Below are 17,469 nucleotides of genomic sequence, written 5' to 3'. Positions count from 1 at the left end.
AACGCGCAAGTGGCTTTGACTCTGTGCTTCAATTCTCCCTTATCCTCCCCGCTTTAAGCCCAGCTCTGTCCAAAGGCATCTGGCGCGGCTGTCATGGTTGTTGCCGAAGTTTGCATGCAAACTATTTGCTTTGTGGCATTCGATGCTAAATGCATGTTCAGAAGGAACTGTCGTGTGTGTGTTTAAAAACAGTAGCGTTATAACGGAAGTCAACTTTTCTGTTGGTGGCATTTGTTTTTCTACTCATACTTCTGTTAACGTCTCCGTCAGGGTTTTATTTATATCCCAGTTGTTTATTTCAAATTAAATACAATTTAGAATATGGACATTGAAAATTTTTCCCCTGATGATTCAGCTCATTTCCACTCGAGATATTTTGGTACTCCAAATCAGCTGTAACTTCAGACAAAGCTGAATCGTTCGGCGACACTGCTGTGGCAGAGTGTGAATTGACATTTATTATTAAAAGCGACCGTTGTACAGGCAGTTTGCTGTTTCAATTCAGTTCTGCTTTTAAGCATTTTTCAAAACATGTTTGAACATTTCCATGGCTGACCTCTTTAGTTGTACATAGATATTAGTGTTGCAGGATGTTCTAAATGTACCATTATAAAATATCAATATTTTGAAAATTTCAAAAGATCTTCAATTTTAAGATGTGGCTGTTTAATCTTGTGGGTAAAGGAAGTGGAGTGGATTGGCATTTTTAAACTTTAGTTGATTTGAGTTATTTCTTAGTGAATTGATGATTGAAGTTGAAGAGGATTGTGTTGTATTTAAAAAATACATGTATAATACTGGAATGTGACAAATAATGCTGTTGCCTTCAAGGGCATCTGTAAATAGACACTAATGTTTGGAAATAAACATGGTAAAATAAACTGCAAATGCTAGAAATTGGATTTAAAACTAATAACATTGGAAGTAAACAGTAGGCTAGTCAACATCTGTAAACAAAGTGTGTCAGAGTTCTAGGTATAAGACTCCTTGTAACCAAAGCTATGCAATTTATTAAATACACTCCATTGAAAGATTGACTTCCTGTTTAGTAACCATTTCTAACTGTTGTCATTTCCTCAATAATATTGACTCGAGTACTGCAAATGAAGTACTTCGTTTTCTAAAAATGGAAGAGGGGTGAGCCAAGATTTCTGTTTAAACAAAGTGATGACAATTCGGGATGGCCTCTATTTGAATATTTTGACTGGTTATCATTATGTTCAAAATCTATCTCAGAATAAGAAAGAGATTTGCTTTGTTTTGAATCTGGTTCTCATGTGGATTCTTAGCCTTAACCGAAAAATATATTTTGGAGGGCTTGTGTCCTCTTTAAGTGAAATAGTATCCAACCAATGAATGGAGACATGAGCAGAAGGTTGTTTTGTGCTTGGAACGACTTACGTGAATGCTGAATTTACATATTTAAAATTAGTGTAGCTATGAATCATACCTATATGTACAATTCTTGATGATCTATAAATATATAACATATGAAAGTGGGACTGTGAGCAAGATAGACTTTTCCAAATGTTTTTGTGGTTGATTTCCACAGCCTGTTCTCTCTTGTAACAGGACTGGTTGAGATTGGGGGACTCATGGGTGTAAAACAGCATTTGTCCTACATCTCAGTTGGACAACACACTGCACAGAAAGACTCATGCTTGCAATTGCTGCTATTTTGATTTTGCCAAAGTCAGAATTCTGTAACACCCAATTTAAAATTCATAGACCCATTTGGCTCAGGCAGGATATCACTTCAGGCTGAGCCTTGTGTGTTCCTGTAACGTTTATATATTCTATATTGTTCAGTTAAAATACATTTCAGATTTGTTTGATTTCAGCAAGAGTGGTTTGTTTTAGAATTTTCATCCAATGTCCGTGGCCTCACCGCCCCCTATCCCTGCAATTCACAACCCTCCCAAGGTATCTGTACTTCTCCCAATTCTGGACTCTTGAACATCCCTGATTTCAATTGCTCCACTATTGGCAGCCATGTTTTCAGCTGCCAAGGCCCTAAGCTCTGGAGTTCTCTCCCTAAATCTCATTGCCTCTCTACCCATCTTTCTTTCTTTAAGACACTCTTTCAAACCTACCTTTTTGACTAAACTTTTGCTCATTTCTCATATCTCCTTATATCACTAGTGTCAAATTTTGTTTGATAGCACCACTGTGAAGGGCCTTGGGAAGTTTTACTATGCTAACGGTGCAGGTTGTTGTAAATTTAGATAGGTGAATTCAGCACCAAAGTATCAATTGGTCATATCAATAGGGTCTTCGACTCCTTTTTAACCCACGATTTTGACAGCAAACAAACTTCTAGATGACCTTGTACCACTTATTACTGAATGAAAGTTATATGTTAGAACGTGGCAGATTTAAAAAAAATTCATTCACGGGATCTGGGCTTCGCTGGCTGGGCCATCATTTATTACTCATCCCTAGTTGCCCTTGAGAAGGTGGTGGTGAGCTGCCCTCTTGAACTGTTGCAGTCCATGTGGTGTAGGTACACCACAGTGCTGTTAGGAAGGGAGTTCCAGGATTTTGACCCAGCGACAGTGAAGGAATGGCAATATATTTCCAAGTCAGCGTGGTAAGTGATTTGGAGGGGAATTTCCAGGTGGTGGCGTTCACATGTATCCGCTGCCCTTGCCCTTCTAGATGGCAGTGGTGGTGGTGGGTTTGGAAGGTGTTGTCAAAGGAGCCTTGGTGAATTCCTGCAGTGCATCTTGTAGACGGTACACACTGCTGCTACTGTGCGTCAGTGGTGGAGGGAATGTTTGCAGATGTGTTGCCAATCAAGCAGGCTGCTTTGTCCTGGATGGTGTCAAGCTTCTTGAATGTTGTGGGAGCTGCACTCATCCAGACAAGTGGGGAGTATTCCATTACACTCCTGACTTGTGCCTTGTAGATGGTAGACAGGCTTTGGGGAGTCTGGACGTGAGTTACCCATCGCAGGATTCCTAGCTTTTGACCTACTCTTGTAGCCACAGTATTTATATGGCTAGTTCAGTTTCTGATCAATGGTAACCCCCAACATGTTGATAGTGGGGGATTCGATGATGGCAATGTCATTGAATGTCAAGGGGCAATGGTAAGATTCTCCCTTGTTGGAGATGGTCATTGCCCGGCACTTGTGTGGCGTGAATGTTACTTGCCAACCCAAGCCTGGATATTGTCCAGGTCTTGCTGTATTTGGACATGGACTGATGAATGTGATGATTAATGAATATGTGTTGTGAAATTATTTTCATTTGCATTAAGCAGATAGAAATTTTGTCAGGAAAACTGAAAGCTTCACTGATGGTTCAGGTGGTTAAAGCAGTGAGTAGCTCACTGATCTCGGCTGTGATGGTGGTGGGGCATGTTAGTTTGCTTCTTCATCTCTGGATTAGGGAGGGCAAATCCACCCCTATTCTCACTTAATGGCTGTTGTCCTGAGACCCAGCCCCACTTCAATTGTTGTATGGACATTGGAGGACATGACAGGGCTCAGCTGCAGTGCTGGGCGACCAAATGGCCTACCAACATTTGTTTAGGCTTGAACAGGAAAAATGGCTGCCTAGACAGGGAAGGAAGGAACAATTGTCCGTGTTTGTGGAACTGCGCACGAAGAAGTCAGTGCTTCCATGATAGGGGAGAAAATGGACAAAAAAAAGAGGGAAACTGCAAAAGTGTTAAATGCTGCTAAACTGGTTTCAGCATACTTAATGGACCAAATTTTGCCGTAGCATGGTATATACCCCAACGTCTGTTATTCGACTTGCTCAGCATTCTTCGGCTCAAAACATTTTGCCCATTAAATTTTTGAAAGTATAGGCTGATAACACAGTGAGAGAAACAGGACATCTGGGATCTGAATGAAATGGGCAAACGAGCTATCTCAACCATTGACATTTTATCCCTTAAAACAATTCACAACATGAAGGAATGAGACTCCACACTTGTAGATCATTTTTGGTGCCTGAGAGGTTAATTGGCTGTCACTAACAACTTATTACTAAAAGATTACTACATTTCTAATGACTAGCTTCTGTATCTGAATCTCCCACGCAAATACAGCAATTTCATGACATTTAATACATATCAACAGTGAAGCAAACAGATGCTGTTTTCACAAAGCTAACAGCAGTGCAGCTTGGACAGTAGCTCTAAGATATTTGCATTTAACTGCACATCTGTTCTTTATCAAAAGTGGCTGTGCCATTGATGAATGAATAGCAGGTGCCATTAGCCTCGCTGTTATTTTGACAGCAAAATCTGACTAACGTTTTTTGAAATGTTCAAAAAGGATAGAACTTTTCAGTTGAACCTTTTCTCGTGAAAATAATTAGCTAATTTTCTTAGTGACTTCTTAAGTTAATTTGCTAAAAGTTTCCTACAATTTTTGATAACATGGTGTTGAGATTTAAATCATGCACAACCTCATGAATGAGCATTTTAGTTTGGGATGTTTGTGCTTAGTAAGGATGGGAATGATGAAAATTTTCTGAGACTTTAATTTGCTTGGTAAAGTGTGCTTCTGGTTGGTTGGCTATTTAACAGTTTCATGTAACCTTGATCAGCCAGGGAATTTCGGCATAGTACAGGATATTAAATCATGTTAGTACAATATATGAAATGCATGCATCTTTGATAAGTCGGCACAAAGTAGTGGTGCTGTGTTTATCCTTTTCAATAATCTCCTCTATCACTGTGCCAATTTGCCAACATATTGTCACATAGAGAAGATAAATTTGCTGCGTATTCTTTTTGTCACAACAAATCTTTAATTACATTCAGCCCTCCCCCAGATATAATCGGATTATTCAGGAGGGAGGGGTGGATACTAAGCATATTACATGTATTTTTCCAGATAACAAGTCAACAAAAGCTGTAACTTGACCTGTACTGTTCTTGCCCCTCAGAGAAATTACTTTCTAGTGTTCTTTGTTAGGGGATGGTCTGAGGGTTCTGAGAGTAGTGCCTCAAATTGAAGAGTGGTTCTTCTGGCAGTGTTAGTTGTCTTGTACTTCAACTAACTAGCCATACTTCTTGCAAAACAATGGACAATGGTTATTGGTAGGTTATTAACCATGACAAGGATCACCTTCGAGCCCGATCATGCTTTCCATGGAAACCCACTATTAGAGTGATTGGGAGCCAGGTCTGACTTTGTTTTCCTCCACCACTCCCTTGCTAATCCTGAGGCCAGCTGTTGTATCATCACTGTGCCTTAAAGGTCATTAAGTATATAAATACAAATTGTATAGATCAAGGATTGAATCTGGGATATTTCTTGGTCTTTAGCATTCAGAATCCACCATATGTGGATTTAAGCATTTAAGCACTTAGTAATGTCCAAAGCCTCTTATTTCATGCACTGGAGTAAAACAGTTTGGGAACAGACTTGGTCTTTTAGTGGCTTGTAGACCCTTGCAGCACAGAGGGATTACAGGTTACCTGACTGGGAAGTTGGTTCAGCATTTGGGTAATAAATGGTAGAGTATAACATTTGGTGCAAAGGCTCAAAGTGGGTGCAAAGGCTCAAAGTGACTCCAAAGCGACACAAGACTCTCAACAATAACAACCACTTGCATTTATAGCGCCTTTTTAATGTAGTAAAGCATTTCAAAGTGGCTTCACAGGAGCGTTAACAAACGTTGACAATAAACCAAATAAGGGGATGTTAGGACAGGTGATCAAAAGCTTGGTCAAAGAGGTAGGTTTTAAGGAGCATCTTAAAAGCAGGAGAGAGGTGGTGAGATTTAGGAAGAGAATTCCAGAGTTTGAGGACTGGCAGTTAAAGACACATCTGGCAATGGTGAAGCAATTGGCCAGAAATTGAAGAGAGCATATATCTCGAAGGGTCATAGGACTAGAGGAAGTCGCAGAGATGAGGGGGGGAATGCCATGAGCTGGATTTAAAAACAAGGATGATAATTTTTAAATTGACGTGTTGTCGAACCGGGAACCATTGTTAGTCAGTGTGCATGGGTGATGGATGAATGGGACCTTGTCAGAGTTGTGATACAGGCAGCAGAGTTTTAGATGAGGTCAAGTTTGTGGAGCATGGTTAGCAGGAGATCGGTCAGGAGAGCATTGAAGTGATCAGATCTAGAAGCAAGAAAGGCATGGTTGAAGGTTTCAGCAGCAGTTGAGCTGAGGAAGGGGCGGAATAGGGCGATGCTGTGGAGGTGAGTCTTTGTGAAGGATATAGGGTCAGAACCTTGGCTTGGGGTCAAAGGTTGCGAACAGTGTGGTTTAGCCTCAGATAATTGTCAGGGAGAGGGCTAGAGTCAATGCCTAAGAAACAGTTTGTGACAGGGACTAAAAATAATAGCTTCAGCCTTTCCAATATTTTAATGGTGGAAATTTCTGCTAATCCAATCCTGAATGTGGGAACCAGCAGCCTGACAAATCAGAGATAGTGGAAGTGTGAAGAGAGATGGTGAGGGCAGAGCTGTATGTGGTCGGCATACATGTGATCCTGCTGTCCTCTTTTCTGATGAAGTTGTAGGTAGAAAGCATAGAGTTGAGAAATAGATCCTTAGGCGATTCCCGAGATAATGGTATGGGAGTGGGAAGAGAAGCCATTGCAGGATAGACAAGAATGGAATTGGGTAAGGAAGTCTTGCCGCACATTATTCCAGTGCCAGTTGGGACCTGACACTGAAATCAGCCTATACATGGGCTGTAAATAGCACTGATGTGAAATAAAACCACTTTGCTTTGATGTTACAGCTGTCTGAATACATCCTTAAATCCAAAATCAGGAAAACGGCAGTACGTTATGCATTATGGAATGGTAAATGCAGATTCATGTCTGCAGTTCCTCACATTGAGTTCCCTAACTCCATTTTCCCATTGTGGGGAATTGCAGATTGAAGCAACATGCAGAAAATTACCTTGGTTCATTCCTTCACCTTTGCAACTATGTCTCCATCCTCCTGTCTTTGATATATTTGATGTGGGAGACATTAAATGTTATTGCATGATAGAGGAATATATCTCATGTAACATTTGTTCATTTTTGTTTTCTATTGTAAATTCCGTTACATTGCCCATGCATGCATTAGTACGCAGACATCATGCTTTCAGTTATCAGTCAAAAACAGTTTACCAGCTGTTCTCGGGCTGGCTGTTTGGGACATAAGTGTGACTGCTGTGATAGTGTACTGACGTGGTGCACCATGCTAATGCATGCTGATTCTCGCTCTTGAATTCGAGGCTGAAACACGTGTTTTCTGTTGTATGTTTGATTTTAAAAGATTACATTGGTTACTTTTTAATTGCTGGACAATATTCTATGTTTTCAGTGTTGGGAAGAATTTTATTACACTTGCTTTGTTTTTAATTTGTCTGCCATTACTTTGAATTTACAGTTTTGCTTTTATGTCCAGTGCCATTACTACTTCATGGATCTTGCCAAACATATTTTTAAGAGTGCGAAAATTGTCTGCTAACGTGTTGACAATTAGCTTTTAGAATCTGTGGTGATGAGATAACCCTATTGGGACAGGTTTCATTTAGTGTTTTCCACAAAGAGAATTCAATCTTTTGGCGAAGTCATGAGGAGATTAATGCCTATAATGTTACTGGAAATTATTTTAAAATTGGAATTGTAGTAGGGTCTTTGTCTATGTGTGTGGCTTATGTGTGTACCAAATTTTAAGTGTGGTTGCTCCACTGACTGAGCTATTAAAAAAGAACAAGAAGTTTCAGTGGACACGAGTGTCAGAACTCATTTGATAGTTTGAAAACTGTATTAACCACGACACTAGTTCTGGCAGTACCCAATTGTGCCAAGCAGTTTAAATTGGCCGTTGATGTGAGTGATATAAGCTTTGGGGCCATACTGTTACAAGATGACGACGCTGGAATTGAAAAACCGATAGGGTATTTTTCACGGAAGCTGAATGTACAACAGAGAAGATCGAAAAAGAGACCTTGGGTTTGGTGTTAGCGTTGCAGCATTTTGAAATTTATGTTGCAGACAATTCATCAGAAACAATTGTTTATACAGACCAAAATCCTTTGAAGTTTTTGGACAAATTTCGAGAGAAAATTGCAAGACTTTTCAGGTGGAGTCTATTATTACAATCATTTAATGTACGGATTATACATGTTGCTGGTAGAGATCTTTCGCAGATGTGTTATCAAGAGTTTGAAGCTTAAAGGGAAAATTGGACATTTTAAAAAATACCTGGGCACTGAACTGGAGTGATTTCTGTTGATACCAAGGACTTGTGTATACATATATTATTGTGGTAATGCGTGCATCTGGTAATGTAAAAATGTAATAAGTATAGGAGATAGCGTGAGATGGGTTATTAAAAATGAAGCCATCTTTAAAAATGTTAGTTCATTTTTTGCTAGGGAGGGAGATGTCATGAAGAGATTAATGTGTATAATGTTATTGGAAATTATTTTTAAATTGGAATTGTAGTAGGGTCTATATCTATCTGTGTGTCTATGTGTGTGTTTGTGTGTGGCTTAATTGGATTAAGGCCAGCTAGTCTAGGTGCTTTGATGTATAGTAGTTTTGAGATGTTAATTAGATAACCGTAAGGAGTAAAAGGTAAAGTGCAATTTGCATTTATTGAATAAACCATTCAAAACAATGGGTAAAATCTTGCACCTAGCTGGGAGACACCAGACAATGTGTTAATATTACCAATAAAATTGTGGTGGAATGGAAGGATTATAGTTAGGAGAGGTAATATTAAAAAAAAAACCTAATAATACAATGGAAAATTTACATTCAAAGGGGAAGCTAGGTATAAACTTAAAGGAGTTTTGTGTGTGCAGGTCAGAGGCATGTAAGATCAAATTAGCCTGTAAGCCAACAACATTGTCTGCACGTTGAAAGGAACCTCATTTTGAATTTGTACGGTCAAATGTGCTTTGCCTGGTGTCTGTTTGAAGCCTATGGGTTATTGTTGCCTTGGTGAAGATTTACCTGGGAGTGATTAAATTGGAAATTTGTTTAAAAGTTGTTATGATAGTAATTTGTAGACATGTGTATGTGTTTAAATTTGTTAAATTAATAAATGTTTAATTTAGTTTTATATAAAAACCTCTTGAGGCTTGGTGGTTTTATTCTTGAATTCAGAGCCGCATCTCAAACATACCAATTGAAAATATAGGTTATGACAGTTGTTCAGGTTTCCCCCTGGGATTTAAACAACTCTGCCTTTACCAGCTGCTGTGTCATAACAGAGCATGAATCAAAAATCTCGCCTGTGGTGTCTATATCCTGCCCAGAAACTCTTATTTCTTGTCCCTGGCTTGTGCTATGTAAACCATTCCAGTTAGAATTCCAGTGTTAAAATGGGACTTTTTTTGATCTATTCATGGAATACTTGTGTACTTTCTTGCAGTGCAATCTTATCTTTAAAAAGAGCAGGGAATAAACATTAGACAAATATGTAAAGGACCATGTATAAAAATCGCACATTGACAGTTTTCATTGTATAATGAACACAAATGCCAATTCAATACCAAAATCACTGTTTCACAATTCCAGAGTGCTACTTGATAACAATGAAATTGAACTTATTCTCACTGTAAATTTGTGGCTCTGATTTTGGCATTGCATTCACTTTGTTCGGAAACAGCATGTTGTCTGATTCACTGTGAAACATGTCATGGAGATCTAAAATACTTTTTAAAAGGACTTTTGTCATTATCCCACATTTAGGTGTTAAGGGGAACAGATGAGGTAGACAGAGAGAAACTGTTCCACTGGTTGGGGAGTCTAAAAATTAGAGCCAGACCTTTCAGGAGTTAAATTAAGAAACACTGTACATGTAAAGGGTGGTAAAAAGTTTGGAACTCTCTTCCACAAAGAGCGATTGGTACCTGCTCAATTGCAAATTTAAAATCTGAGACTGACAGATTTATGTTTTTTCAAGAGAATGAAGGAATTGGGAAACGAGTGGGTGTACGGAGACCACTCATAATCTCATTTAATTGTGGAATAGGCTCAAGGGTGTAATAGCCTATTCCTGTTGTTATCCCTATAGAGACCAATGATTTTTTAAAAATTCAAACTTCCAGTGAATAGCTGTAACCGATGGCTAGACAAGATTTTGTATTTTAAGACTTTTACTATAACAAACTAAAAGTTACATTGACTAAACACTATATCAGTCGGCAACTTATACTTTAAACCTCAGAACAGAACTTTTCCCTTTTAACATTCAAAACAACCAGAAACCTTCTGCTCCGTGGTTATACTTCACATTGTCCTTTAAGTAGACATTCAATTCTCCCGACACCAGTCAAAATGATTCTTAGCTCCCAATGGGTTTACTTCTGTTCTTTTCCTTTCCCAGAAGTGTCTTTCATGGTGAGGGTTTTTTCTAAAGATTCTCCTTCTAGTTCCAGCCTTATTTTAAATCCTCACGAATTTGGTCTTTTCAGTCTGAGTGAGAACTCCCAACCGCATTCCTACTTGGTGAACCATAGAGACTTGCCACTTCTATCTGCTCTCTTTTTCTCTCTTGGATCCTGGCAGACTGACCTATCTGTGAAATTAAGGGATATATTTTAAGAGAGTCTTGTAATCTGATCTACAATGGCTTCCAATGTACCCTTTGCTTCTCAAAACCCATCTCCATGGCAATGTGAATCACGTGGGCCTGGTATCTAAACATGCTGGTTAACTATCCTTTAGACTCTCAAATTCATTCTATCTTGAAATTAAAGGGACAGTTATACTCTAACAGTTTTGATTATTGACAACTTCTTGGGACTTTGGAGACTAACAGTCTGTCCACAGTTAGCACACATGCTTCTGCCATTGTTCACAAGTGTGAACACCTTGAACCTTCCCAGTAAAACAACCTGCACCCCTTTAATCATTACCAATCAAATCACCCAGTTTTGCTCTCAGCAGAATTCAGAACAGGTCACATGACCCCCTTCATTCCTCCATTTTACCTTATATTAAAATACAGTCCCAAATCACAACAATCTTTTAAATCCTTGCATTTGTAACATTGTTCCTATGTTCCTAGCATGTACTTTGTCACATGATGACACTTTTAACTTATCAGATAAATGTCGATTTATGTCTCTTACTTGATAATTTGGTTACATCTTGTCTATTATCATTTTCTCTTAGTCCTATTTATCATCTTGACCGATTTCTCCACAGAAGACATTTTACTAGATTATTTTAAATGTGGTTTAAATGCATATACATAAATACAAAATATGTGAGTAAGTTGAATCTGAAGCATGAGGTTGTTAAAATGGTAATTAGCTAGTCCTAATGTTTCCCTATAGATTGTGAACAATGAACAATTTTGTGGGTTGCCTTCACAATTGATAAACACCTCACAACCATTGTTTTAGAATGTTTTTGATTTATTTCTGACTGTTCAGGAAATAAAGTAGAATGCTAGCCATAAAAAACATCAGTTTTTAACAATTGAAAAGACAGGCTAGAAAAAAATTGAATGGAAAGTAAGTAGTCTTTTAGAAAGCGAGACTGCCCACTGAGGTCGGCTAGCACAGCATATACATTAAATTCCTGAGATTACATGGCAATAAGTTATAGTATATGTATTGAATTAAGAGGATCAGATCATATCTATTGCTCTGTATCTTCAGTTGCTGTGAAATAAAACAGATTAATGATTCCAACTACAGCTCATTTTCTTAAGTCATTCATGGGATTTGAGTGCCCCTGGGAAGGTGAGCATTTGTTGCCCATCCCTTTCTTTCACTCTGCCTTCTATGTTTCTTTCCTTGATCCAGTGCTAACTTGGTCAGCTTTCAGAGAGATTGAAGAAAAGCATAATTTACCAAAGACATGAGTAATCAGTTCAAGTTACAGTGTGTATTGTAACAACCCCAGGTCCTGCTAATGTATAAGATGATATAAATCAACTAGCATAAAAATAACGTGCTCAGAATGCCATGGAAGCAGCTGACACTGTTGAACTTGCAAATGTATTTAAGGTGAACCTGTGACAGGTAGCACTACTGCCTTTCTTCCACTTTGTCAGTCGGGTATTTTACCAGAAGTGGCTAAACTGTGAACCGGATTGTTACTGGTTAGTCTGTTGAAAAGGAATTCTGGAGAGCTACACCATCAGGACTGTCGTGCCCGAGGGAGAGAGTTAGTATAAGTGTGCCTTGTTGATGATAGTCGTACCTGTGAAGTTCTGAAGCGAAAGCTGTTGTTGGATAGGACTCCTGACCTACCCTGTGTAAATAAAGAACAGCATATTGTGGAACAGTGTAGCTATATGGTACCACATTTGTGTAAGGAGTGATGTGGACGCTTGTGGGTTGTGTAACATGCACCTTTGTTGTATTAACTATTTAAGGCAAAATTTGGCTTTTTATTTGAAGTATCACTTGCCTGTTTAATATGTGTTGGTTCTGATTTGTGTTAATGTAAAGGCTACAAAAAGTGAAATCTTATTGGTAATTTCTTCATTTGGGGTCATTCAGTAAATTTGGGTTAGTTTGGTTTGTGGTTCCCCCATGGGGATCATAACAGGGAGGTTATTGTTAAAGGAGCTGAAATGGTTGGTCTCAGACATGACCCTGAGGAACTCTTGCAGTGACGTCTTGGTGCTGAGATGGCACTGTAACAATCACAACCATCTTCCTTTTGTTCTAAGTATGATCCCAGCCGTTGCAGAGTTTTGTGTGTCAGAAAATCATAACCTATAGCGCTGACATTGATCATTGGCTTACTTTCCTATAACATACTGGTTTTCAGCTGTTTCTGCTTGAAACAAGCCAAGTCTTCGCAACTCCATAAGAGGCAAGTTTGAAATTGATAATGTAAATGGCTAATGGCTTTTGCTTTTTGACTGACATGCGACTGTTCACTTTAAGTGCTGGGGACTGTAAAAAGCGCCAACACATTTGCTTCCTGCCTGCCTTAGAGGTGGCATTGTTACATTTTGTACACTTACTGCTGAAAGGTGTACCAAAACCATTGAAATATTTCCTCATACTATGAAAACACTTTGATTAAAAATACAACATAACCACTTTCTTTTCTAAAAAATATTTATACATTTATTGAACTGTGCAGATTTTCTCTGTTAGTTTTGCATGCAAAATGTGGGCTTTTAATGATTGCAGCAGAACACATTTACAACTACTGGATAACTGTATCAGTCAGCCCCTTGATGTAAAATCTGGACTTGCTTCTATTAGTCAGGTTCTTAATTCATAGCACCACACAGTTTCCAGTGTGACTAGGGGCTCCCAAAGCACAAACAAATTTACCTCACCAGATATTAAGGTTTATTTGCATAATGTTCTGGTGTTTCTGGCATGTTGCTTATCGTACTTTGAACCGCAGAACTGGAATATTCTGTGCGTGTTGCCAGTGAAGTCCCTGTGTGCTTGCTTTCTGACGTGTTGGGTGAGGGTGGGAGAGGTCCTATGAAGCAAGGCATGTTGGTGAAATGTTTTTCAGGTGTGTGCACTGCAGCATGTCCTTTCACTGCACCACACCACACTTCAGGAAGGATATATTAACCTTGGAGGGGCTATGGTGTAGATTAATCAGAATGATACCAGGGCTTAAAGGGTTAAATTATGAAGAACAATTCACATAAACTTGGCTTGTATTCTTTGGAGTCTAAATGTTTCCAATGATAGCAAAGTTAATAGAGAAGCTATTTCCTATGGTGGGGGTATCCTAAACAATGACCTGAAAATTAAAGGCAAGCCATTCAGGAATGAAATCTTGAAGCAGTTTTGCACATAGACGAGTGGAAATTTTCAGTGTTCTCCTTTCCATCCCCCACCCCTGCTACCCCCATAAAAGACTGATTGAAATTTTCAAAAATCAGTTTGATAAATTTTTATTCGGTAAGAGCAACAAGGAAGATGGATAACAAAAACAAAAATACCTAGAAAAACTCAGCAGCTCTGACAGCATCTGCGGAGAGGAATACAGTTAACGTTTCGAGTCTGAATGACTCTTCATCAGTTCTGATGAAGAGTCATTTGGATTCGAAACGTTAGCTATATTCCTCTCCGTAGATGCTGTCAGACTTGCTGAGTTTTTCCAGGTATTTTTGTTTTTGTTTTGGATTTCCAGCATCCGCAGTTTTTTTGCTTTTAAGGAAGATGGATAAAATTGGGTAAATGGAGTAGAATTACAGAGCAGCGATGATGTGGAACAGGCTTGAGTGGCTTACTCCTGTCCCTCTACCTCTGTTGTTAAACACATCAGCTGCATTATGGAGCAGAGGCAAAATTTAATTGAAAGCTGAGGACAAATGAGCTCTGTCTGCACTTGTTGCCTGCCCCGAGGCATACTAGGTATGTTGAGCAGGGATTTGAATCACTTGTCTTAACGGCCTCTAAACGCTGAAGTGCCCCCTCTCATTAAAATCAAAATCCTTCCGTCCACTAAACACAAATAATCTATAACACTTATCTTTTTATTCTTTGCTTCAAAGGCTGGTCCCTGTTGCTGTCCAGTAGTCTGGGTCTACCATAGCCCACTCTCGTGGCTGATGCTCCCCGCCATTCCCCCACTCACTTTGCTCCTTATTTGTCAACATTGTTGGTGTTTCCTTCTGATCTATGTAGAGAAACTATCACAAAGTCTACGTGCTCTTAAGTTTTTACCTTTTGATCATTACACTCCCTGGGTCTTGTGGAATGGTAAAAGCAACTTCTTCATTGTTTAAATTCACCAATCGAAGAGCAGCCTTTTCTCACCTTGCTGGCTTTAATGGTTTTACAGAGCTGAGGTTGAATGTCTGTGCCGTTCACAGGACACAGAAGAACAAAAGCTTGTGGGCTAGGGCAAGACGAGAGTCACATCCTGCACATTTCATTCTACTGTTTCTAACAGTTTTACATTATTTAAATTTTTTCACTCATGCTGCACATATCTGCTCCATTGCTAAGAATGCCTACTTTAACACCTCTGTAAAATTGCCCAACTCCACCCCTGCCTCAGCTCACCTGTGACTGAAACTTTCATACATGCCTTTATTGTCTCTGGACTTGACTATTCAAACACTCGCCTGGGTGATCTCTCATCTTCCATCCTCCATAAACACATCCAAAACTCTGCTGCTTGTATCCTAACTTGCACCAAGCCCTGTTCCACTATCATCCTTGCATTGACTTCTGGTCAGGAAATGTCTCAATTTTAAAATTCTCATCCTTGTTTTCCCACATTCCTCAATGGCCTCGCCCCTCCCTATCTCTGTAAGCTCCTCAAACCCTTGGAGATATGTGTTCCTCGAGTTCTGGCTTCTTGGGCATCCCTGATAACCACTCTACCTTGGCTGCCAAGACCGAAGCTCTAGAATTACTGCCTTAAACCTCTGCCCCTTGATGCCTCTCTACCACTTTAGGATGTTCCTTTAACCCAACTCTTTTACCAAGCTTTTGGCTATCTGTGCTAATCTCTTTATGTGACTCGGAGTCAAATGTTGTTTGATAATTCTACTGTTAATGCCATATACCGGTGAGTGATAGTACAGTAGTAGCAGCTGCAGCAGCTTGTAGAAGTGTGCAGTGACATAAAACCTTCAAACTCAAATGCACCACTAGACAATATAGTAACATATGGATTTGCAGTCCTAATTCTTATACTAACTTCCAAATCTCATGTGTCTGCCATCAGTGCAGGTACCGCATTGGGAGTGAAGTGCTTCTCCTAAAGGAAGGAGGTGAATCTTGTTGGAAAAATTGCTCAGCTCATCATTTCATTTCTTCATTGTCACCACTCATAAAAAGATAACCCCCCTATCCTTTTCTTTTAAAAGAAAGGGAGATAAAATAAATGTGCTTGGGGGGCGAATAAACAAAATATAGCTGGATACCAGTGAGATAATGAAACGAGACGTGCAATATGTAAATAACCCATACTGTTAGAGAATGTCACAGAAAAGGTAATAATTTTCATATTATGCAATATCTAATTCTATTTCAGTTTTTCCACTTCTCAGGTCATAAGTGATATGACACAAAAGTGTCTTTTTAAAAGTATCACCTTTGGGAATTGGCAGTATGGTTTTTCCAAAATGTCTTTCTAATTGTAATTGTGAAATGTGTGTCAAAAATGTATGATATTTTGCATGATAAGCTTGTAAGATATCTGCCAGTGATGTTGTAATCGGCTGTTGGGAATTGTGCTGAGTTGCAGAGAATTGGTTTTCGTTTTAGTTTCCACCTCCCCACTCCTACCTCTGCTGAAGTACAATTTAAGATGGGCAGTTTTCCAGATCCCATATTTTATCACCATGATGGAAAGCATATTGAAATAAATGAGGGAAATGTCCTTGGTATTTGCACTTTTCATAAAATTTAACTGAAAAAGCAATCTCGTTGCTGTATATTTTACTGCAGAATTAAATCTAGGTTTTCATCAGAAGAATCACAAAATTCAATGTTCTTTTTAAGACATTCTAGCCTTGATTATAATCCTCAACATGAAAGCGCCTATTCATACTGATGCACTTTTTTTTCTTATTTGTAGTTTGTCATTTCTTGGCACAATCCCAAGGGAAATGTCTCCCCACTTACCCCCTTCACCTTAAGATGTGGAATGTTGCTGGGTTATGGCTCTACACTCATTGGGAGCCATGTGATTTCTTGCCCAATTGATCACTCATCATGCGTGAGTCTGAACGATGAGTGTGGGCAGAATATTCAACCTGACATTGCAAGTGTTGCTAGATATGAGTCAGGAAGACGAACCAGCAGTAATTTTTCTTTTTACCCCATCCCTAGCCCGGCCACTTGTACATGAGTTTTGAGTACCTCAACTGCTATACCTGTGAAAATACGAAAGTCAGTACAAAGCAGGGATTAAACTTTGGAGTTCATATTTGACTTGTTTGACTTTGTTCTTCCCTGGATGGTGTCCTTTACCAACCAAACTGCTGGGGAAGCTGTAGATTGATTTATTTTTTTGTTAAGTTTGTATTTTAATTTGAGCTATATCTTGTAATAGAGATTGTTTCACATAGAATATGATTATATCATAAATAGGGGAGATGGTAGCATAGCGGCAATGTCACTGAACTAGTAACCCAGAGGCCCAGGCTAATGCCCTGGGGACATGGGTTCAAATCCCACAATGACAGCTGGTGGAATGTAAATTCAATTAATAAACCTGGAATATAAAGCTCATCTCAGGTGACCATGGAACTATCATCGGTTGTTGTAAAAGCCCATTTGGTTCACAAATGTCGTTTAGGGAAAGAAATCTCCCATCCTTCCCTGGATGGCTTATATGTGACTCCAGACCCACAGCAATGTGGTTGACTCATAACTGTCCTCTGAAATGCCCCAGCAAGCCCCTCAGTTCAAGGGCAATTGGGGATGGGCCACAGGTGCTAGCCTTGCCAGCATGGCCCACATCCAATGAAAGAATACAGGAAAAGATACCAAGCAGATAAATACATAAGCTGCTATGTTTTGTTGGCCCACCTGTTCAAAACATACAAGGAATGAAAGCTCACAGGAAGTCTCAGAAAA

At 39.2% G+C, this 17,469-nt stretch overlaps 1 protein-coding gene across 4 annotated transcripts in view; it reads left to right on the top strand.

Annotated features, from left to right (window-relative positions):
• The first annotated feature begins 7,931 nt into the window (after positions 1 to 7,931).
• LOC144699404 (lysine-specific demethylase 4C-like) overlaps positions 7,932 to 17,469 on the top strand; it is a 477,121-nt gene continuing 467,583 nt past the window's right edge. For 2 of the 4 annotated variants that reach the window (XM_078570575.1, XM_078570573.1), the window contains exon 1: positions 7,932 to 8,060. The gene's annotated coding sequence lies outside the window, so the exon portion shown is untranslated. The remainder of the gene's footprint in view (positions 8,061 to 17,469) is intronic. The other 2 variants (XM_078570572.1, XM_078570571.1) reach the window with 1 other exon arrangement.

The sequence above is a fragment of the Cetorhinus maximus genome, chromosome 2 (assembly GCF_964194155.1).
Source record: "Cetorhinus maximus chromosome 2, sCetMax3.hap1.1, whole genome shotgun sequence".
Classification (NCBI taxonomy): Eukaryota; Metazoa; Chordata; class Chondrichthyes; order Lamniformes; family Cetorhinidae; genus Cetorhinus; species Cetorhinus maximus.
Note: the sequence above shows the minus strand (reverse complement) of the source record. Positions and strands in the feature narration are given on the sequence as shown.